Source organism: Diabrotica undecimpunctata, chromosome 7 (genome assembly GCF_040954645.1).
Source record: "Diabrotica undecimpunctata isolate CICGRU chromosome 7, icDiaUnde3, whole genome shotgun sequence".
NCBI classification, from domain to species: Eukaryota; Metazoa; Arthropoda; class Insecta; order Coleoptera; family Chrysomelidae; genus Diabrotica; species Diabrotica undecimpunctata.
Window position 1 is genome coordinate 3,057,370 of NC_092809.1, and position 25,050 is coordinate 3,082,419.

The window sequence follows — 25,050 nt, forward strand, 5'->3', positions numbered from 1 at the left end:
CCCGCCTTCGAGCTGAAAATCCCATAATGAACGGCCATTTTTGTTGGACATTTTTAGCCACTTTCCCGCTTTCCGTAGTGATTTTCATCTGTTTTTCGGCGTTTTTTCACTTCCTTCCAACACAAACGATGATGATGAGGTTGATGCGTCGAACAAAAAAAAATTGCTTTTTGCCATTGGAAAAAATAGTTAGGGATAACTGGAATCGGCCAAATGCATTTTTTATATCTACAAGGTGATACTAGATTTGTCCTTTAATGGATTTGCAAAAAAAAATGTGAGGAATATAAAAAACTAAAAGTTAATTTAGAAAAAATATATATATGTATAAGCCTCCTATTAAGTAAAGAAATAATCACTTTGTTGTCATGTTAAAATCTCAATATCGTCTAGATAAACATCTTTTTTATATTAGATATAAACTTCTTCTTCTTATCGCACTCCTCTTAAGACTTTGACCTGATCTGTACATTTTCCATCTATTACATTGCTGATTGATTCCAATACAGGTTAGCTATTATTTTTAAGTATCTTCCATCAATATCTGTCCTCTTTAGCAATTCCATCATTTGTTCATGCCTGACTCTACCGAAAGCCTTCTTGTAGTCAATTAGGTATGCAAAACCATTATAGCTGACATCTCTACATTTCTGAAACAATACCTGCACGCTAAATAAAGTTTCCCTCGTACCAACGGCGTTCACAAATCCAAACTGATTGGGCACAATTTGTTCCTTATATTTGCGGTAAATTCTTTTGTGGATGACTTTTAAAAAGAGCTTCAGCAGAGGCTTATGGTTCTATAGTCTTTATAAACTTTTGCTCCTGGTTTTTTGGGCAATGGTATGAACTCTGATTTGAGCCACTTTACTGGTATTTTTCCTGCTTTGTATATTTCATTAAACATTTCAGTTATTATTTTTTTTGTTTTGCATATAATAGCTTCAGCAGTTCTGCAGGAATTTCATCAAGTCCCGGTGCCTACCATAATTCATTTTTCTGACGGCTATCGTTGTTTTTTCTGGTAGGATTTCGGGACCTGAATTTTCCTCAATGGTGGGTTCTTGTTTTGTTCTAAGATCGTGTAAAAGTTTCTCCAAGTATTCTTTTCATACTTACCTTTTATCTTCTTTGGTAATGGCAAGATTGCCTTCATCATCTTTTAATTTGTTGCTGTTGCGTTTTCAGAACTTTCCAGCTATTTCCTTCACCTTGCGATGGACCTTTGTATTGAGGTTTTCACTCACCTTTAGTCGAAAATTGGGATCTTTCAGTTTTCTAACATCATATTTCTTCATCGACTTACTTGTAACCTTTTTCATTCTGACTTTGAAATTACCTACAACTGGTACATAATCAGAAGTTATGTCTGGCCCTGGGTGTATTTTGATAGATGTAAAGCTGTTCCTATACCTCTTATTAACTAGCATGTAATCAATCTGATTTCTTACAATCCTCCTCACAGAATCCTGGGAAGATTTCCAGCGTACAATTTTCTTGGTTGTGACTTAAACCAGGTGTTCATTATTACTAATTAATTTGCTTCCGAAAAAATCTCCAATGTATCTCCCCGATCTTTCCGGTTTCCTACTCCAAATGGTCCAACTGCAGATGATGTTTTGCTGGCCCCAACTTTGGCGTTGAAGTCACCCATGACAATTGTTTACTCTTACTTTTTCAACTTACTTGACTAATGCTATGGTATAGTTCTTCTACCTCTTCTTTTGTTCCTTTTGTTGTAGGTGCACACACTTGAATTATATAAATGTTGATTATATAAACTAATGCGAGCAAATTTATGTATAAATATCAATGATATCATTAATGCGATGCTATGCAACAGATGATTGAATAAGAGTAGTACCCGAATAAAACTGAAAAATAGATTTCCACAAGAATAGGTCCTACTCTTTAGCCTTATATCACAGACATGTCTGAAACCACATCAAAGAAGTACGGATGATATGCACATGACTGGACGCTTGCTACGTGTCAGAGTATTAAAAACTATTGGGCAAATTTTAACAAACGACCTGACTACCTTTTTTACGGGAACTCTTTTACCCGTTGAAGATTGCAGCTTAATGCTGAAAATACAAATTAAATTAGCTTGCAAAACGTTCCTAAAAATGAAATCATTCTTCTCTTACCACAATTTAAACCTAAAATTACGTCAAAGAATGATCACATGCTATATTTAGTAAGTGTTGTTACACAGCACCGCGACCTGAACTTTATAGACTGATACAATTAATTGCCCAGAGGCGTTTTAGATGTATTTGCACAAAAGAATGCTCGGAATAACTTGGACAGCGGCACAGACCAACAAAGCTGTATTAAATAAAGGAAATGTCTTTTATGAGTTAGTGACAACTATTAAAATAAGAAAAATTTTATACTTAGAGCCTTTTCTTACAGGAGACCGGTACAGAATCTTTCAACTTATCATTATAAAATCGAGGGCCACAGTCGAATTAAAAGGACGCAGATATCGTGGCTTAAGAACATGAATGCCTCCACAGGTATTCCATCAAATCCTACTCTCTTACCATTTCTTATCATCCTATTTAACGCCTAGACCTTATCTTTCGCTAATCCCCGTATTACATTTTTATTTGGGATCCCACATCCTCTGTCTCTTCTCTGGTGTTATTCGTTTGGCAACTTTCTGAAGCACTCATACCATCTTTGCTTTATTTTTACATCGGTTCTTAACACTCCTCCATCCGCCCTCTAATGCTTAATTTTTCCTTTCTTTAGCAATGCTTTTTATTTCCTTGAGTATTTGCAGCTCTTTATACAGCCGTGCAGAAGATCCTACCTTAGTAGTATGCAATATTGCTTTAAACAATTTTATTTACAATAATTTTGTGTTGATGCGATGCTGATGTCCTTTTGAATGGACATGTCTTTTTTCACATTTATCAAAACAATAAAAATTTAGAGAAATTTACCTATGTTTTTATACTAAAAATCATACTAGTTCTATTATTTAATCAAAAAAAAAAAACAAAAAAGATCATGTCATGTCTAAGGAGGATATAGGATAGAGAGAGAAGATACTGTGAAACACTTTCTGTTTGGATATAAAAACAATAATTTTATTAATTTATTATGTGAATAATGTAAAATATTATAACTATAATCTAAAACATTATAATACAACTTTTTCTATTTTTTTTAAAAAAGGAAACAGAAAGCCGAAAACCTTGGATGACTCAAGAAATACTGGAAATCACGGAACAAAGAAGAAAATATGGAAACAAAACCCAAATAAGTACAGAGAAAAACATAAATAATACGGAACAAAATAAAAGAGGCTAAGGAAAAGTGGATGATGCATCGAAGTGGAAGAATTGCAGAAAAAGCATGATCGTTATAATTTACATAAAAAAGTGAAAGAATTATCTGGAAAATCACGAACAAATACACCTAACCGATTAATTGACAAAAACAGTAAACCTATTAATAACCCAATTGAAATAAAACAAGTATGGACTAAATATATTGAAGATCTTTTCATGGACACAAGAACGGAACCAACACAAATTAATAACGAATAAGCTCCAATAATATTAAAATCTGAAGTCCAACATGCTATAAACAACTCAAAATCTAGCAGAGCCCCTGGGCCCGATGAAGTTTATATCAAGCTGATTAAAATTATAGATGAAGACAATTTAAATACAATAACTATACTCTATAACAACATATACAAATCTGGTGAGATATCTACAGAATGGCTGCTATCGACCTTTGTTCCGCTACCAAAAACCAAGAACCCCAAACACTCTCAAAGTCATTACAAGAAGTTAAATACTTAGGAGTCTGGATTACGGAAGATCTAATCTGAAATCAGAAATTCTCTCAATAATAGAGCAATCACGAGCAGCCTTTTTGAAAATTAGGAAATTCCTGAGTAACCAAAGACTCAATCTGCAAATCCGATATCGGATGGTAAAATGTTGTATCCATTTTATTCTACTTTATGGTGTCGAAGCCTGAACTGTTAATGTTGACTTAATGAAAAAACTGGAAGCTTTTGAGATGTGGCTTTTTAGGAGAATTTTGAAGATACCATGGACGATCATATTACGAACGAAATGGTGTTGCACAGAATGAGAGGAAACAGAGAACTTTTGACCACCATTAAAAGGCGAAATACAGCATAATTGGGGGCCCACACTTAGAAATGATAAGTACGAGTTGTTGCAGCTGATTATGTAGGGTAAAATCAAAGGAAAAAGGGGTCGTGGTAGAAGACAAATAAAATGGCTAAAAAACATTCGCGACTGGACCGGGTTAAACATACAGACCTTCTTAAGAAAAGCAGAAGATAGAGACAAATTTGTATTGGTTATAGCCAACCTTCATTAGTGGATACGGCACCAGAAGAAGAAGAATTATATAATAAATGTATATTCTAATTTATGTATAATTCAAAAATTAGATAAACCAGTAAACATTAAATAACATTTTGTCAATATATCTATTCCGTTTATTCTCACTACATGGCCTATACGTGCACTGAAATGTAAGTAATATACCGGGAACATATTTTCATTGAACCTTGCATAAATGCTCTTTGATTTTCAAAAGTTTAATATAAGCGAACTATGCTCACAAGAATTTCCTTTCATTATTAGGTGCATTTATTATGTACCTAATAAGTGTTCCAAATAGGTTTCTCTCTACATAAAGCCATAAAGCATGTTGAAGTATAAGGTGCTGCAACGAGTAAATTCAAACATGAAATAAATTTACTTATTTTGCATGAAATCTCTTCACATTATTTAACGTTCAATAGGATTTCTAGTTTGGTAGTAGCTTAATTATCCTGAAAATTAAATTTAAATACATTTGTAATCTTCTTTTACGACATTTATTAGAGACGCATTTAGAAAAATTGTAATGTAGTCCAGTCGTCAGAAATTTTATCTTTAGAGTGAGATGAACAAGCTGAGCTTTGTTGAGAATATCAATTTTGGAACCCAGAAAAAATGTAAAAAAGTTTCTCACTCCGTCCATCAGTAGATGAGTAAGCGGGGTATTGGATCACTTTGGTAACCTTTCCATCAGGATCTCCAATGGTGGTGGTCAACGGGAAGTATAGTGAGACACAAGATCTATGCGAAATTTTAAAAACCGACCTACTGGTATTCCGATATTGATACCTATTGTAACACAGACCCCAAAGAGACATCTATAGAGTTCTACTTCTTCTTCTTCTTCTTCTTCTTCTTCGTCTAGCCATTCACGTCCACATCTGAACATAAGCCTCTTCAAGTCTTTCTTTCCATTGTTTTTTATTGTACGCCACTTGTAGCCAATTTTTCCCGGCAGTCCTTTTCAGATCATCTGTCCATCTCATAGGAGGTCTGCCTCTAGGTCTTTTGTGTTGGTATGGTCTCCAGGTTAAAATTGATCTGTGCCATTTGTTTAGATCGCTCCTAGCTACATGTCCAGCGTATTCCCATTTCAACTTTAATGATTTTTGCACCACATCGGTGACTTTGGTTTTCTGTCTTATCCATGTGTTTGTTTTCTTGTCCTTAAGTGATATACCTGGCATTGCTCTTTCCATCGCGTGTTGAGTGACTCTAAGTATATTCATATTCTTTTTTGTGATTGTCCATGTTTGTGCCGCATAAGTTAATATCGGAATAATGCATGCATCAAAAACTTTAGATCTAAAATGTAATTGAATTTGTTGATTTCTTAGTATATAGTTCAGTTTACCGAATGCTGCCCAAGCTAACTTTCTTCTTCTTTTTATTTCTTCAGTTTGAATTTCCCTATTTAGTATTATTTTTTGTCCTAAGTATATATATGCTTCAACTTTTTCTATAACTTTATCGTTTATTATTGTCACGGTGTCTTCGGAGTGCATGACTTTTGTTTTGTTTAAATTCATTTTCAGTCCTATTTTAGAAGATTCGGTATGTAGTTCTAAAAGCATGGTTTGCATTTCTTGTAGGTCAGTAGCTATCAGGATTATGTCATCTGCAAATCGTAGATTACTGAGGTAGCGGCCATTGATGTTTATTCCCTTATATTTAAAATTTAGGTTTTTAGAAACGTCCTCCAAAACTAAGGTGAACAGTTTGGGTGATAAAGTATCTCCCTGTTTGACTCCCCTGTTTAATGGTACAGGGTTCTTGTGTTGATTTTCATTTAGGTAGTATGTAGCTGTAGCTTGGTTCATAGTTTCTTTTATTAAGTTAATATATCTGCTGTCTACGCTACAATTTTGAATTGCGTTTATTACGGCCGTATGTTCTATGGTATCGAAAGCTTTTTCGTAGTCTACAAATGCTAGGAAAACTGGAAAATTGTATTCGTTACATTTTTCTATTAATATTTTTGTGGTTAACAGGTGATCGGAAGTTGAATAGCCGTTTCTAAAACCTGAATGTTAATATGGTTGGTATTCGTCTAATTTCCTTGTTAGTCGAGTAGTTATGACTTTGGTGAGTATTTTAAACAGGTGTGACAGTAGGCTGATGCGTCTGTAGTTTTCCAATTTTCGACTATCACCTTTCTTGTATAATAAGATTACTTTAGAGTTGTTCCAGCTCTAAGGGACTTTGCCCTGATGTAAACAACTGTCCACAAGCTTAGTTACAATTGCAATTAGTTCCTTACTTCTTTCTAATATCATATCTGTGGTAATATTATCTTCTCCTGCAGCTTTATTTCTCTTCATATTTTCCCATGCTGTAGTTACCTCTGAAATTGTTACTTTTGGCATTATTTCTGATCCAACATTTTTTATTAATTTCCGTGCTGGTCTCATCTCATCATCTTGTTGATGTGTTCTGTAAAGTTCTGTGTAAAATTCTTCTATTCGTATCAGTATGTTTTCTCTAGTTGTAATTTCATTTTCGTCTTTTCCCATTAATGATATCATCTGACGTCGTCCTAGTGTCGGTTTGAGGCATTTCATACTCTTATTTTTTTCAATAGTTGTTGTTATTAATTTTTCGTTTTCTTTTCTTTTTTGTTGTCTGATTCCTTTTCTAATCTGCCTATTAAGTTCTCTATATTCGTGGGTTCCCCTTTTGTTAGATTTATTTAAGATCTTCCTTCTTTTTATTTATTGTTATATGTCTTCGTCTAATTCATTGTATGTTGTTTTTGGTTTTTTCAGTTGCAGAAGGCTTTTAATCACTGTTTCGGTAATAAGGTTATTCAAATCATCAATATCATTGGAGTTTATCTGCTGCATGCTAACTTGATTTAATGCATGCGCTATCTTTTTATTAAATTCACTATTTTTGATTTCTTCAGGTGTCCATTTGTATCTTTTTTCATGTATTCTTTTTCTTTCTAGTTTTTTGTTAATTATTAGTTTTGTTCTTATTAGTCTATGATCGCTTCCTAGGTCAAACTGATTTAATACTGATACGTCTTTTACTAGGTTTCTATTCTTCGTTAGGATATAATATATTTCATTCTTTGTCTTTTTATCGGGGCTCATCCATGTCCATTTTCTGCTTGGTTTTTTATTGAAAAAGGAGTTCATTGAGTACATGTTATGTTCATTCATAAAATTGAGAAGCATTTCTCCTCTATCGTTTCTTTTTCCGTAGCCATAGTTACCAATTAAATGTTCGTAATCTTCCTCTTTTTTGCCCAATTTAGCATTAAAATCTCCTAATAGTATTTCGTAATTTGCTTTATTTGTATCTATAGCTGTTCTTATTTCATCATAAAATATTTCTACTTCTTCATCGTCGTGGCTTTTGGTCGGAGCGTACACTTAGATCACTTTCAGAGTGGTAACTAGAGTTGTACTAATCAGCATAAAACATTCAAATAAAATTATCGGATAAAGTGTTGAATTTCGAGTTTTTTTGCACTATATAGAATAGAATTCTTTACTAGCTGAGTGGACGGGATCGGTAAATAAACGTTACAATCCGAATTTCTAATGGAGTAGCCATGATCAGGTCTATCGGGAAAAATGTTTAGATGCTTGCGAATCAAACAAACCGTTTTCAAAATAAATAAAGAGGGAAGCGTCAAAATTCCGTGATTTTTAAAGTAGGTCTTGCAATGAGTTGTTTGTTTGAGACCAAATAGATAACGAATTGCTCTTTTTTGCAACTTAAAAATAGAATCAAATTGGGCCGCTGTACTAGAACTCCAAAATGGAAGCCCATAGTTTTTTAACTGAGTCCATAGCAATTCTATGGGATTCACCACACAGTAATATGGAGGTAATCTTAAAACCATATGTCCATTGTTAGTGGCTAATTTATCTTCAATATGTTCTTTAGTTACGACTTTTGTATGAAAAACCTGGATTAGTTGATCTTTGGTGTAATGATCCTCATAATATAGGTCTTCGGCTACTAAAAATTCTTGAATTTCATCCTTCCTACTCTATTTGGTTGAAATTTTTTTAATGCATCTGGTCATCCCTCTGACTAGAGTTGTTGACGCCTGCATTGATGGTGGAGCGAACGATGTGGTTGGAGTGAGGAAGTTGCTGGTAGAGGGCAAAAAGCTGCATTCTTTTATATACATTTAATTTAATTACCATTTAATTACTCAAGAAGTTTGCTAGATGTAGCAACGTGTTTATGGAAAAATCGGTCCGCTGCGCGCGCAGCACTAGAGAATTAGGCGCGTTGAATCGGTGGGTGCTTGTGTCTCTGTCTTTCTCGAGCATTCTTGGCGTTCAAGACACATTACAGCAGAAACACTTCCTTTCATTTCATATTTCTCCTATCATCGTCCTATCCTCAACAAAATCACTCAAATAGAAATTAGTTAAGTTTAAGTTTACATGTACAATGTTTTAGTAAACAAAATATATTTCTATAGTTAAAATTTGTGCAATTCTTATTTTCATTCAATTCCTTGTTCCTATTGTGCAATTTAATAATATTCATATCAATAAATATTCTACCGAGAAAAAGACGTTGTCACGTAAAATCTTCGCCCGTAAAACCGACTTTACAGGCAACCGATTTTTTCTAAAAACCTTTCAAATTTCTAATGGTAGAGTAGATAGACTTTTACAAAAAAAAATCACAAACTGGAGTTACACCCGGGATAAAATTTCCCACATACTAATCACATTATACGAGGCATAAAAGTAAACATAGACGTTATTTTGCACCAGATTTGAGTTTAGGAATCCTTTGTAACTTTTACAAAGGAGAACATACATGAGATAGTAATCCTATCTCATTCCACATATTTCGAAAAATATATAATACCCAATTTAATATTGGATTCCATGCACCAGTTACGGATTCGTGTAAAAAATGTGATTTTTTTATAACAATAAAATCATGTTGTCAACAGTTCAAGCAGAAAAACGTGAATTTGAAGTAACACTAGAGGTTCACCAACGAAAAGCAGACCGTGCTAGATGTGGTATCAAACAAGATGCAGAGTATGCAAAACAAAATCCTAATGAAATGCTTGACGCGAACGTTGCCCACACCAGTTATCAGCACTAGAATTTCTTACTATAAACGCCAGTTGTGGACTTACGTCTTAGGAGTCCATAATTTGGCTACTAATAATGCTCATATGTATGAAACGAGACACAAGCAGCACGAGGACCTCAAGAAATAGGATCCTGTTTACTGCATTATTTTAAAAATGTTGTTACAACAAAAAATTTAATACTATATTCCGATCAATGCGGAGGGCAGAACCTTAACATTAAAATGGCTGTTCTTTGTGATTTTATTGTACCACATCCTGACATCGTGGTGGAAAATATTGATCATAAGTTTTTAGTCAGCGGACATTCTTACCTTGCCTGTGATCAAAATTTGAAAGTAATAAGTAAGCAAAAAATTTTTTTTAAAGATATCTACGTACCTGACGACTGGATACAATAGAACATGCATGAAAGAAAGCACATTTTACGGTATTAAAGATGACAGAAAACGATTTTTATTCTACTAAGAAGTTAGAAACTTAGATGGAAAGAGCAATGGAAACATTACTGTTCTACAAACCATAAAAGGTATACCTCTTTACAACCAACTCTATCTCAAACAACCTGGTTTCAGAATTTCAAAGCTCCTCGTAATTATATTACTACTATAAATCGAATACGCTTTGGACATGCATGCTACCCATGCCATTTATTTAAAATTAAAGTCATCGATGATGATAGTTGCAAACATTGCGGCAAGCTAGGTGAACTCGATCACATCTTCTTTGAATGTCCTAAATTTATTCAGCATTCAAACTCCCTGTATACAAAATTAACTAAATGAAATACATACGCTCCATATAATATACAGTCCTTGTTAGCCATAGGTTCTGTAACAATATATAATTTAATTATAGAATTTTTGTCACACACATACATAGCTTTATAAATCTGGTATTCGTTAATGAACATTTTCATGAGCGTGTATAGGGTTAGACTTGTACCCTTTGGTTATCCTATATGTAACAATACCTTATCCGTGGTCCAGTATTGTTTGTCTGTTAAAATAAATGTCTTGACGGATCCCTAGACGAGAAGCGAGTGTCCTTGTATTTTCCTTCGACGTGTTCTTCTATTAATTATTCGTCTATTTCGTTTTAGGGATATCGCTGTGCATTTGTCTGAGAGAAATAATCTGTACTTATCTGTGTATACTTTTTTAAGGAATATATTATAACCTTTCGAGACTGGCTGAATGACGAAAGTCAATGCCATAAAAAAAAAGAAGTTAGAAAGAAATATAACAAATCGCAAATCAGTGGTTGCAATACAAGAAAACAAATCCATTTACAATTTACTACATATACAGCAATAATGCAGATGTTCTCTATTACTCACTAGATGTCAAAAAAAGACATTCAGGGAAACAATTCAGCTAGATTATCTTTATCCCGATGGACGTCCAATAACCGAAGCAAAAAAAAAGATCTTTTGGAATTACTTTCATTTATACCTCCAATACATCATGGATTTTACACAAGCACCAGAACAAGATCCACTATACAGCAAGAAGAAGAGTTAAAGTGAGAGATAAAGTGAGCTTTATAATTAACAATAGCATTATGACAATGTTATTGTTGATTATGCAGACTTTGACCTCTAGGACATTTTGGGTTAGCCTGTTGACATTTCAGAGTGCCATTTTGAGAAACTGGGTCATTTGGGAAGGGTAGCAATGACTGTAGCTAAGCATTTAAATATAAATCTATTACATATAACATCACTAAAAACGTTTAGTAGAAGAAAAATTAGAGCAATCAATACAGAAAAGCAAACTTCACAGGTGGTAAGAAGTAAATTAAAAAACGGAGGTATATTAAATTTAAAAATTTGCGAAAAATGACAAAATAAAGTAAGAAGAATAAAGAATAAAGAATTATCTACAAACAACCAACTTACAACACAGTGATATAGTAGCCACCGCAAATTTGTCATTAATAGGAGAGATAGCGCCTCAAACATTAAAATGGATACATCATTTTTTAACACCTTTAAAATTGTAGCTTTTTATTTATAACTATTTATATTTTTTCAGTGCTGCTCCCAATATCATCTAAATTTCTGGTTAAAAGTTGAACGTAACCATACAGATGACTAACTTTGAATATTTAACTGAACGATAGATGGCTTGGTATCTAACGGCGTAGATTTCTAAACATATGAATCCGCGCAGTGCAATTGCGAGTAATTGGTGTATATCTGCCGCGTGTGTCCAATTCAATGTCGGCCTTTCGGTTCTCTATAAACGGATTCGACTGATGCAAATCCGCTCTACTGGAATGCTTCACGACTATAGTACATGGGCTGCAATAGTTTAATATTTACTAAATTTATCTCGATTATTACGTCCTCCAGCAAATTTAAAGGACCTGTGGTATTCCATAAGAAGATCTGGATGACTATTCCGCAATATGAAATAGACCACTTAATTCGATCAATGCCTCATAGTGTAACTGAGTGTATGGAAAATCAATGGATGAGCCATTTATTATTAATTTTTTGACGAAAAATAGATCAACAAATCATTAGAATATTATAAATAAATATTAAAGAAAAAACATTTGCCCAAAAAAATTTCCACAAATAAAACTGAATACATGAATGAACTGTACCCAATGTAGCATATAGTATATAACTGTTCTGTAAAATATTCAGAATTAACCATTCGTGTAGCTCGGACGGGCTTATATCATAGAAAAATATCCCCCGTGAGATTATCCCGGACCGGACAGGCACAGCGCTGTTTTGTGTTTTTCTTTTGGTAGAATGGATTGAATATTTTTGTGGTTCGTTACATGAAAGACAACGCTTCGCAGAAATTGAAATGTTGTTTTTGGATACGCTCTCGTGATTATTCGTTTAATGGATAATTCACTTGCCTGTCGATTTTCTTGTACATCCTATAAAATAGGCATGGATATTTTTTCTGTGGTTTCAATATATTTGCTTCCTATAGGGACAGTAAGTATAAGAAACAGAAATAAAATATAATTATTTGAAATTATAAAATGTAAAAAAGTTGTTTTTGGAGCAATATCCATATTTTCCATTCGCTTTTCTTATTTCACCAGCAAAATTTCTATCTAGATTATTGTTGTTAAGTTAGAATAATCTTAAATTTAACGAAAACCCTAACCTTAACCCTGCACTGGTGGCGCCCCTATCGGAACACCAGTAGTTGCGTCAAGTCTGACAGACCCAAAATTCAATAATTTATTAATTAGAAAATCAAAACAACACTGGTGTAATAAAATGTGTAATAAATGATACCGAAAATTAGCAGTTGAACTGATTTTTGGCTGTGCATTAGTAATTTACTTTCTAATATATAAGGAGGTATCACAGAAAACAATTCAAATAACGAAATACAGAGAGCTGTTAGCTACAAGGTTATTATTCGGTAAACATCGTGTGGACCACATGGAGAACGAAAAAGCAGATGATATAGGCAATGATTGGCAATGCAATGGGTGTAAAAAGAATTATTGTATTCCTTGTTTTTTTCAGGATCATAACATGAACAAGAAATAATATTTTTTTCGTAATTTTACATGTTCTCTTATAATTTACTAATATTCTGATGTTTCATATGCTTATTATAGCTTTCCACTAGGACAGAATCTGTACTATTTACATTTTTTTATTCACCTTAGCAAAAATAGGTTCATAAAATCAAAACAAACGTCCGGCGCATATCAGCCTCTCGCTAGGACGGCTCTTTTTGTATTCCTGCTTAAATAGCACCATGGTACAACGAATACACAAGGTATGATGGATAATGTTCCAAAATCGGTTCGCTTTCGCGCACGACGTAGTCAAGAATGCTTATTCCCGCAACATTTGAATGTAGCATAGGAAAGACTTTTAATTTTAAGTTTTTTATATAATTTGGCTAATTTAATTATAGTAATTATAAAGAGATGATAAAATTATGTTATTATATTTTAATCATAAATAAAATTTTGAAGTTAATTTAAATTTATTGATTTTTGGTACAGTTATTTTGTTAACATAGATATCCTTTATAAAACAAGTCTTAATTATCTTTTATTACACGTAGGTGTAGGTTAATTGACTTATACTCCAGAGTTCGATATTTCAGATGTTTAAAAAGATACAAAAAACTGGTAATGAAGGTACACAAAAATTGTACGTATATACCTACTGAACAAAACACAAAATCAAAATAAATAATGATAAAGTCAACTTTATTTAGATCGGATGAGCTAGCTGGCCATCGAATATTGTAGTGTAGTGAGGTCACACAATATTGCACAACACTTTAAATGACATCTTTTGTAATATTCAAACATAAAATTATCTTAGTATTGTTTATAATAATGATAACATTACATATTTTAATAATGATGACATGATTTAACAAAGAAAAATATCTTATTCTGGAAGATGCTAAATTGATTTCTTCCGAAACAGTTCTTATTGCAAATTGCATAGCAGGCTGAGGCTACTTTCTTACTTAACAAATCGATATGAAAGAACCATTTAAGGTTGTTGTCTAAAAAAATAACAACAATTTTGCAGTAACATGTTAAAAAGCTTTAAACTGATATATTCATATGAATTCTGGGTCTTCGTTAATTTATAAAATGAAAGATATTATAATGGAGTTTTTTCTAGTTGTATAACTATGCACATCACTCAGTTTATCCAAATGTTTTTAAAAGCACCTATTGTTAATAGCGATGGTTTATAAAGATGTGGAATATTCACTTGCGACGTGTATATATTTGTATAAAGAGACATATGTAAGCATATATCTAAATTATTTTTGCATTATAAAATAGATGACTCAGTCAGTATTGAGTTACTTTACTAAAATATATTTATTATCTCATTACTTGCAATTTGCAGATAACCGATATTATCGTCGAACTTTTGTTTATATACAAGCCTTCTATCTTGATGGCGTAAAGTCGTCTGAAGTCGATATTTATTGTCTTTTGCGTTTGAACTTATTTGTGCCTTATTATCATATTATTATATTGTTTGATAAGTAAATTTTGCATATAATAATCGATAGGTTATAGTAATGTTTATATTTTTTATTTTACTAAATTTCATTATAACTCATCTAAAATACCATATTGAATTGTACTACATCTCCTCTGTACAACATACAGCAAGCCATGTATTTACCATGTCTTGGATCACATTTTACCATATGGTTAGCAGGTTCGAAACAGGCATTGGTGATTTCAGCTACAGAAAGTTGTTCATGGTAAGCCTTTTCAGCAGAAATTACTGGGGCATAGGTGACAAGAGGGCAGTGAATACGAGGGTAAGAAACCAAGTTAGTTTGGAATTCTGTCAAGTCAACATTTAGAGCACCATCAAATCTTAAAGAAGCGGTGATTGAGGATACGATTTGGACAATAAGTCTGTTCAAGTTGGTGTAAGTAGGGCGCTCGATATCTAGGTTTCGTCTGCAGATGTCATATATGGCTTCATTGTCAACCAGAAAGGCACAGTCTGAGTGTTCAAGAGTGGTGTGGGTGGCCAAGATTAAGTTGTATGATTCTACTACAGCAGAATATTGAATTATAAAACAGATTTTTCTTTATTGTAATCTATTTTGTTTTTATTTCGGTAAAACTGCTGGGAAATAAGTGACAGTAAAACAGAATACGCAAATCCACTACTATTTACCTATTCAGAGTATTTCCTCTGCAGAAAATTTTTAACTTTCAAAGGATTTGCATACAGAAAAAAGCTTATATTATTAGTATATGTACGAAAACAAAAATAAATATTTCGTCTGAATCCCTAGCAAAAGTAAAGGTTTTATGCTACTGAAAATATATTTTTTATTCAATTATAACCAAAACAAAACATTTAAAAAAAAAATTGATCATTTTTTGACCATAATTTCAAAATAGCTAGTACAAAATAGATAGTACGTTAAGCTGTAATAATGGGTTCGAGGTGGTTCGAGCGGTCTTGATTACGTCACACTCCTGGGCCAGCTGTCAAATGCCATGCGCAATATCATACCTTCTGTATTCATTGTACCATGAAATAGCACAGTCGTTTTGTAATACACGCTGCGCCGTCAAGTGAAAGTATAGCATGTGGTAAATCATTTGTGCCATGCCGTCCAAGGATCAAATCGAGTGTGAGACACGTATTGTCTCACGCCGTACGCAACGTGTTAAACCACACTCTTTTTATAGGGTCTAGTACGACGCTTGGGTCTGAGAGACTAGGCGCCACCGCTGCACGGTTAATAATGTGATATGTAATTGTGATTGTGTTTTATTATTTTATTGCTTTTAACTTACATAATTTTTAATTAAAATATTTATATTAAATTAGTAACATTTACAGTGCTAAATAAAGAAAAGGGACTCTTCACTGGAAGGGGTTCCTACACAGTATGTAAATAAACAAATTACTTATTATTCTTTATTTTTGGAAAGATTGTAATTTTAATTTTAGTTAATAAAAAACACTCTTCTAAAATTAAAGATCATATTGTTCTTTAGTGAACAATATGTTAAATTTTTGGTTTTCAATAATTACATTATAAACCTTCTGTCTTAAATAAATTCGATAAAAAACGATTGAACAATTCGTCATTTGCTACTGAAATAATGTATGCTGATCTTAGCGTTCTTTGGCAGATTTGAAGCGGAAGCCGCTGGATCCAGCCACCCCTTTTGAAATGAGCTATCTGCAGGAATTTGAATTGTAAATCAGGATAATAAAATTGTCCGAATGATTGACAAACTATTCATAACAATACGTTTTCCGCTTTCATGAATTTGAAAGGAGATTCGGTTTGAATTAAAGAAAATCATCGTGAAGATTGAATTACAACGGGAAGAGAAGATGTAGATTGTAAAAATGCAAAAATATGCAGATTTCCTATAAAACGATTAACTTTTTTGTATCGCTAACTGCTCTAACGGCCGCAATTTGGAATTCTGATTTGAGAGATATTCATACTTTAAAACCGATGATGATCCGAAATTCGGCATTTTAAATTCGAGAGAGGAAAAGCGCGGAAAAATTAAGTTTTCGCTAAAATGCAGTTTGAAATTGAAGTGGACGGAATTTAAAATTATTCATTTTTATTTTAATTTTACTTAACATTATTACAACCTCAGAATTTTAATTTTTTGTGTAAAATATAAGAGAAGTAATTAAATATTTTGCTTCTACATATACATTAATTTAAAAATGATTGCAAATCTCAAGTAATCAACCTAACCGATTAATTTAATTAATATAATATAACACTATAAGAATTATCATATCATCAAATGTAAACCCTTACATTTAATATCCGTTTTGTAACAATAGTTAAAGCCTGTTCATCCTATCTCTGACTGTGCTATTGACTTTGGCATCAGCTGTGATAACCAGGTCATCTATATAGCCTAATACATGGTATATGTCGTTTCTGAGTCAGTTTTTGAGCCCCTTCATGACCAAATACTAAAAGAGGGGAAATAAGAGTCCGCCTCTGGCTATCTGTGATTGTACTGTATCCTCCTAGCATCCTGGTGCATACGTTTTGGACTAATACTCATCGTCCCGCCTTAAAACTGTTTCAATTTTACTATTAGCCGAGAGATCTGAACTATTGATAATACCATCATTCTAATTCGGCTTTAGAGAAGGTGTCTCCACCAACACGGCATTAGCAGAAATCGTCACACGCCTTACACAAAATCTAAACGACGGAAAAGTATCCTTAGGCATCTTCCTTGATGTTCAAAAAGCCTTCGACCAAGTCTGGCATGCTGGACTGGTAAAGAAACTGTTGAGCATCGTCCTGCCCCTCGCATTCGTTAGACTTATTCATTCATATGCCTCTCAATGTCTAATCACGGTGAAAGTGCGAGGTCACTTCTCTAATTCTTTTACTCCTACAGCAGGAGTACCACAAGGTTCAGTGTTGGCTCCCATATTATACACAATTTACAATAGTGACTTTTCCAATCCACAAGACAACCACTTTGCTCTACGTGCATACAGCTCTCGTAACAACATCACGAGACGTAGACTCATTACTCAGGTTTGCTCAAAATCATTTTAACCTGCTTGACAGGTGGTTTAGACACCCCAGTCTCAGCAAATACGTCACACCCATCATATCCGAACGACCCAACCTTAGACTTTGGGAGGACCGACTACAGCTCCGCGACCGGATCGAGTGCCTCGGTGTGGTGTTTAGACAAAAATTAAACTAGAGGACCGATCTGGACATCGCCTGTATCAAGGCTAGGAGCAGACTCGGTCTACTTAATGCTCTTTGTGGTCAATTCGGAAGAACACATCCACGATCACTCATACATACATATAAAACATTTATTAGGCCGGTCATCGAGTATAGATCCAACATCTATATGACGATGCGCGGCCATTTCACACAAAAACTGCTGACACTGGAAAGGAGAATCCTGCGTAGGGTGAACAACAAATGCCGCGACTACCCCTCCTCCCTTATTTATCACCTGTCGAATATCCAGCTCACCGATGAGAGGCTCACCTTTCTGAGCAAGAGTTACACAATCAAAACCATCCAAGGCCAAAACCTTAGAGTCCAAAACTTACAAAAAACTACCTACTCATTCATCAGCAATGTATTCAGACGAAAACCTAAACCTATAATCCCTATCCTACCCACAATACTACTGGTCCTTGCCAGTAACGAGCTCCCTGCTGAATACATTGACATCCAGGAGGCAACTCCGCTCTACTATCGTCGTAATTACTATTAAATGCTCACTTCGAGCTTGTCTAGACAGGGGGGATCGGCTTTCTGTGGTTTTCCGATCCCATTCCAGCTGCACTCACGTGAATCGCGATTCAACACATTTAGTATTTATCAAATTGTATTCATATATATTCACATATTCACAAATATTTTTTTAGCACAATAACTTCTGAAAATTACAGTTAACCAGTACCCCTTTCGCCGCTGATTCTCCAGTACGCTTCTCCGACGACAAGACCAAGATACAAACCACCAATAGAAACCACAAAGCCAGCGAAAGAAAAAAAACATTACCCAAACACAACAAACTAGGTCTTAAAGAGGTGAAAAACCTATAACAGGACACCAAAACAACAGACAAACAAATCCATCCCAGAAAATGAACAACGATACAATGAGTCGCTCTCGGCCTCAGTCTGGTCTCGGTTTCCAAATAGGGTCTCTGTACTCTGGGAGTCCGATGTCGGGGCTCTATCAGAGTAGGTTGTAGTCGTCGTGTCAGAACAAAAGTAATACGTAGTGGAGGTCGCCGTAATGGTACTCCTGGTAAAGGTTTTACCTGGTGCATGAACCGATAATTTTCCTCTTCTAGAAAGACCACTTTACCAGTTAAGGTGAAAGTGCATTATCAGTTAAGGACTCCCAAAGATTTTTTAAGCAATATATTGATGACAGGATATTGATAACGATGACTGTAGCAACACACATGTACATAAGATGAGAGGCAGTCTGCACAAGGAATTTCATAAATTCCGTGATGTTCATGTGAAATGTTTTCTTTGACTGATCGGACAGGAGAATAAAGTTTTTGTACGGTAGTAAATACTGTGTTTATTACTCTTGATTTAACGATTTTGTCGATTTTGTAGGTGACACCTTTGATGTAAGAAAGAAAATATTTCGTATGACCAAGGGGTGAATCTTTGATAGCTATTAAAAATATTGGCATTTATGACATCCAGTTTTCGTCTAGTCTAGTGGAATGAGTACCTTCATGGAGAAGCGCAAAACTGGTTTTCTAAGAATTTAAGCGATCGAAAAAAACAGAATTATGGTTTTTAAGTGTCAGAAATTTGGGAATGACTTTATGGTCTCGTTAGGAGAGACGATAACTGGGATTAGGGCTGCCCTACCCTAGAAATGTTAAATTGCAAAAAAGACGATCCTTACGTAGCAGTAGATTTTTGTATGATATAGTGAGCTGTTATTGAAACCAAATGTTTGAATTACTGGACGTTACTTTAAGAAACAATATTGACTTTTTGTAAAAATGCTATTTATCGGTTTTAAATATACTCAATACGAAGTAGTTCTTATCAAAATATACTTAAATTAATCAAAATGAAAGACCTCAAAACTTCAAAGAGTTTGGTAAACTCAACTCTATTATATGTATACTTATTTATATATTCTGTATATTTATGCAAACAGTTTTTTGTCGTTTATACACTCAGTTATATTTTTAATTATCCTTTCAAATATACTATTTTCCTTTGACTTGTTTTAACTTTTTATACCAACAAAACTGACTTTTTAACGGTAGCTTCTTTGAAATTTCCAATTTATGTGCTGTTATATATAACACATCTTCATCCTCAACTGACCGAAAGCAACGAAACATGGGATCAACAGATGAATTCACAATAACTCATCATATTTTATTCATATATTTTTCTTTGATGCTTCCGTGGAAAAACAACGTAAAAGCGAAATACATGAAATTTTGAAGTTGTACTGATGATCAATTTAAATGCTCTTAAAAAAATATTTAGCTTAGGGATGGATATATTTATTGAGCTTTTTTTAAATATAAAATAAATTCTATTATTGTGAAATAATTAAAAATATTATTTTTTCTGTTTCTTAATTACAATAATTACAATGAAAGCTGAAATATATAAAAATATAAAAAGCGAGGTGGTACCTAGTCTCGGTGACACTTACGGAAAAACGTATATTGTTTTCAGAGACCACATATAAAACCCATACTCTTTATCTAGCCTCATTGTCTTCCACTCATAAAACTAAAGACAAACCAGCTACAGCATGTTATTAAGTAAAGGCACATGATATTTTTATGAACGCTCTAGACTCAGTAGGTACATCAAAAAGAGATAGGTACAAAAAATTACGCAAAAGTGAAAGAAATGACAAAATGAAAATATTTTATTGAATTTTTTTAGATTATGCCTGGAAAAACTCTTACCTCTCAAGCACAAGAACTCGTTTTAAATTTAATCCAGTACTTTGAATTGGAAAAAAGAAATAGAGTCATTGGAATTGGATTGGAGCATTGTCATCTGTTCAAGAGGTAAAAAAGTACAATTTTCAAATGTGCACCATGATAAAGCTTAAATAATGACAATCCTATATATTGTTAATATTATTTATTTGCCAACTTTATTACATAACAAAATATTTATAATTAGGAACTTATTACTTTTGGTTTTTTTTTTTAATTTCAATTAAAACTATTATTTTAACTTTGTTTTAGAGGGTAGCAGCTGCACTTAAATTGGAAAGAGAAACAGTATACAATACACGAAAAAGAAAATAAAAATATCCTGCTTTATTTTTTTCGGGAAAAAGCAGACCCCGTTTAAAAACGAAAACTACGGCTAAATAAGAGATGATAAAGGCAATCTTGCCATAATCACAGAAGATAAAAAGAAACTATGGGAAGAATAGTTGGAGACACTTTTATACGACGTTAGAACAATACAAGAATCCACCATTGAAGAAAATTCAGGTACCGAAATCCTACCAGAAGAAATAGCGGCAGCAATTTGAAGGATGTTAAAGCACCGGGATTCGATGAAATTCCTGCAGAACTGCTGAAGCTATTAGATGTAAAACAAATAAAAATAATAACTGAAATATTTAATGAATTATACAAGGCAGAAAAAATACCGGTAGAGTGGCTCAAATTGGAGTTTGTACCATTGTCCAAAAAACCAGGAGCGAAAGATTGTGAAGACTACGGGATCATAAGCCTAATGAGCCATCTGATGAAGCTGTTTTTAAAAGTCATCCACAAAAGAATTTACCGGAAATGCGAGGAACAAATTGCGCCCAATCAGTTTGGATTTGTGAACGCCGTTGATACAAGGGAAACTTTATATGGCGTGCAGGTATTGTTTCATAAATATAGAGATGTCAGCTGTGATGTTTTGGCATGCCTGAATAAATACAAGAAGGCTTTCGATAGAGTCAGGCATGAACAAATAATGAAAGTGCCGAAGAGAACAGGGATTATCGGAAGAGATCTAAAAATAATAGCTAACCTGTATTGGAATCAATCAGATGGAGAATATACCGATCAGGTCTAAATCTTAAGAGGAGTAAGACAGGGGTGCATAATTTTACCACTGATATTCTTTCTGTACTCAAAGCACATTTTTAAATAGGCTCTAAAAGATATTGATGAAGGCATCTCACTAAATGAAGTCAAGCTCAATAATCTGCGGTATGCAGATGAGACAATAGTGTTTTCCAATACCATAGAAGGGCTGCAAAGCTTATTAAACAAAATAACGAAAACAAATAGAACAGAATAGAATGGACTGGATATAAACACCAGCAAAACCAAGCTAATGATTATCAGCAAGAAAAACATAACTGGAGCAAATCGTATGTGAACCAAATGAGAATTGAACGTGTCTCACAGTACAACTTCTTGGGAACTATAACCAATAAGTCGTGGAACAAAACCCAAGAGAATAAATGTCGCGTTGGTAAGGCAACAAGTGCATTCTTGGCTATAAGCTCTGTGTTCAAGAGCCATGAGCTCACCTAGAAACAAAAATAAGGCTCCTTAAATGTGACGTGTACTCAGTGCTTCTGTACGGAGTAGAAACGTAGACATTGAAGCCGGAAACTCTATCAAAACTTCGGGCTTTTGAGCTGTGGTTATACAGAAGGATTCTTAAGATACCATGGACAGACCAGAAGTCACCAATGAAGAAATACTACTGAGGATGAACACAACCGCTGAAATTACAGGATTAAAAACGTTGACTTGCAAAACACGAGCAGAAAATTTGGCACGAAATACGACTCACTTTAGCACATACAACATTGCTATACCAAAAGTTGAAGGTTGACTAATTTTCAAACTACCAAAACAGGCAAATTAAGTCTCATAATATTCCCCACAGTCATCAGTACATTATTTTGCACATATAGAACGTTGTTTCATAGAAAACCTACATATGAAAGTATTGGCGGTTAAAAAGTTGTTCCAGCATATCATTCAAATATCAAAACCCACATTTATTAAAAAGATATAAAAAATATGTCACGCGATTTGATGTAAAAAATATGGGCGCGGGCTCTGAAAGGTTTTAATATCACCCGTTTTTTGGCAATCAGCTTCTGGACTATAACAGTTTATTTATAACTCACTACCAATTGGTGTTTGTGGCTCTTGGGCTAAGAAGAAGAAGGTAAACACTCTCTATATTTATAAAAGAAAGCGATATAATTAAAATAAATCTAAGACTGCATTTAATTCTTATGATCCTTTCAGAGCATCAACATGAGTACTACAGTACATTCAACTAACTTACACCTCTAAATGATTAACGAAATTCGCAGAAAAGCTTTCGTTGTAATAAAAGGCACGGTATACTGCCATGGGGTTCTTCATAATGTTTAACACTTTGCTAAATTTTAGGTATAAAATAAATATATGTGTCATTAACCCGTTGTTCATAGTTTTGCATGTTTTGTTACATTTTTTATAATAAATAGTAGTCTTGCCTAATCTTATTTAACGTAAATTTCTTTCACCTATTTGTTTAATAATTTATCTCTGAAACAAATACTTCCGTGCTAACGATAATTTATATTCAAACTAGATTATATAAAGGATATCTGTTAGAGTGTACCGTTTTTAAGACGTCTGCGATTACCGGTTAAAGTTAAGGGTTTGGTAATTACACTACTATAAAATTATTGTCACCCCGTAATTTGAATTTATTTTAGAAATAATTATTCTGTTTTAACTATTTTCGGTTGTAACATAGTTTACTAATGGATTTCTTGAAAAAAAAAATTGTTGTCGTTGTTGTTTCGACAAGCGTTTGAGATAAAAAGGGCCCCTTAGCCTAATTCCTAAAAACCGTTATCAGCACAGTTTTTGTTTCTACGGTTTTAACGTCAATTGTAAATTGTTTGTGTATTGTTATCACTGTCAGTGTGGTGGCAAGAATTCTGTTGTGGTGGCAAGAATTGTGGCTGCGTTAGAAGATGGCCACGGTCAGCGCGAAACTGCGAGAAACGTTATTGTAAGTCTCTCGAGTGTGTAACGAGTATGGCAACGGTACGAAGAGACCGGTCTGCTTACTCGAAGATCTGGTTCAGGTCGAGGCAGGATTACAACAGCTAGAGATGACCGCTTTGTCGTTTCTAGTGCTTTGAGAAACCGAACGGTCACGGCAGTTTCTCTTCGAAATCATCTGCAAGAAGTGAGAAATGTAAACATAAGTAAATGAACAGTTAGGAGACGACTTCATGCTGCTGGTTTATCTTTTCGAACTAGAGTAACTGGCGGCTCCGCTTTCCCATGAACACCGAATTGCCAGATTGAATTTTGCACGAGAACACTTGGCTTGGACAATGCAGGATTGGAGTCGTGTATTGTTTTCCGATGAATCGAGATTCTGTCTTACGGGCTCAGACAAACGTGTAAGAGTGTGGCGACGTCCAGGCGAGAGATATGCTCAAGCATGTGTTGCCGAGCGTCTTCCATTTGGTGGAGGGTCAGTTATGGCATGGGGAGGCATATCGTTTGATGCTTGCACGGAGTTAGTCTTTATCGAGAATGGGACATTGACAGCGCATAGGTACCTGACATAGATTCTGGAAAACCATGTTTTACCGTTTATGGTTATTCTTGGAGACGACGCAACATTTATGCATGATAATTCACGGCCCCACACTGCTAGGATAGTTACTGAGTATCTTGACGAGGTTCAAATCACACGATTTAATTGGCCTGCTCGGAGTCCAGATATCAATCCCATAGAACATGTTTGGGATGAGATGAAAAGACGTTTACGGAGTCATGTGCCGGCCCCCAGAAATTCGAGAGAGCTTCGCGACATATTGGTCCAAGAATGGAATAATTTTCCGCAGAATGTGATCCAAAATCTGATCCAAAGCATGCCTCGTCGTTTGAAAGCTGTTATTACTGCCAGAGGAGGGAATACTCGCTACTGAAGTTCTTAAAATTTTCTGTTTCTACAAAAAGCACATCAAATTAAAATTGTCCCTTTTCAATATTTAGTATATCAAAGGAAAATTCTTCATTTCCATTATTTTTAATAAACTTTAAACGACAAAAACGTTGTTTTCTTTAAGCAATCCGTTAGTAAACTATGTTACAACCGAAAATAGTTAAAACATAATAATAATTTCTAAAATGAATTCAAATTACGGGGTGACTTTAATTTTATGCTCGGTAGTGTATATTTGTGAAAATATGAATAATTGCGGGAAACATTTTAATTTGTTTATGTACGGTTTCCATCCATTTCTAAACTTTTTATCAAACATAATTAAATTACAATTGGCGTTCCTAGTGATCATTAGGCTAATTTGCTTAATGTGTTTAGGATATTTGTAAGCGGTTATTTTATATTTTACCTCTCAAGCACAACAGTTAGAAAGTTTCTGTCATATTGATCTAAACTCAGTATTTTGTAATTCAAACGTGTAGTTTTAAGTGACCAACATGCCTTAACGTGAGTTGGATATTGATGAATTAATTGCAAATGTGCACTTAAAGTCATTATTATGTATAAATCAACGCGTTCGTGACGCACTCGGGATAAGTGAA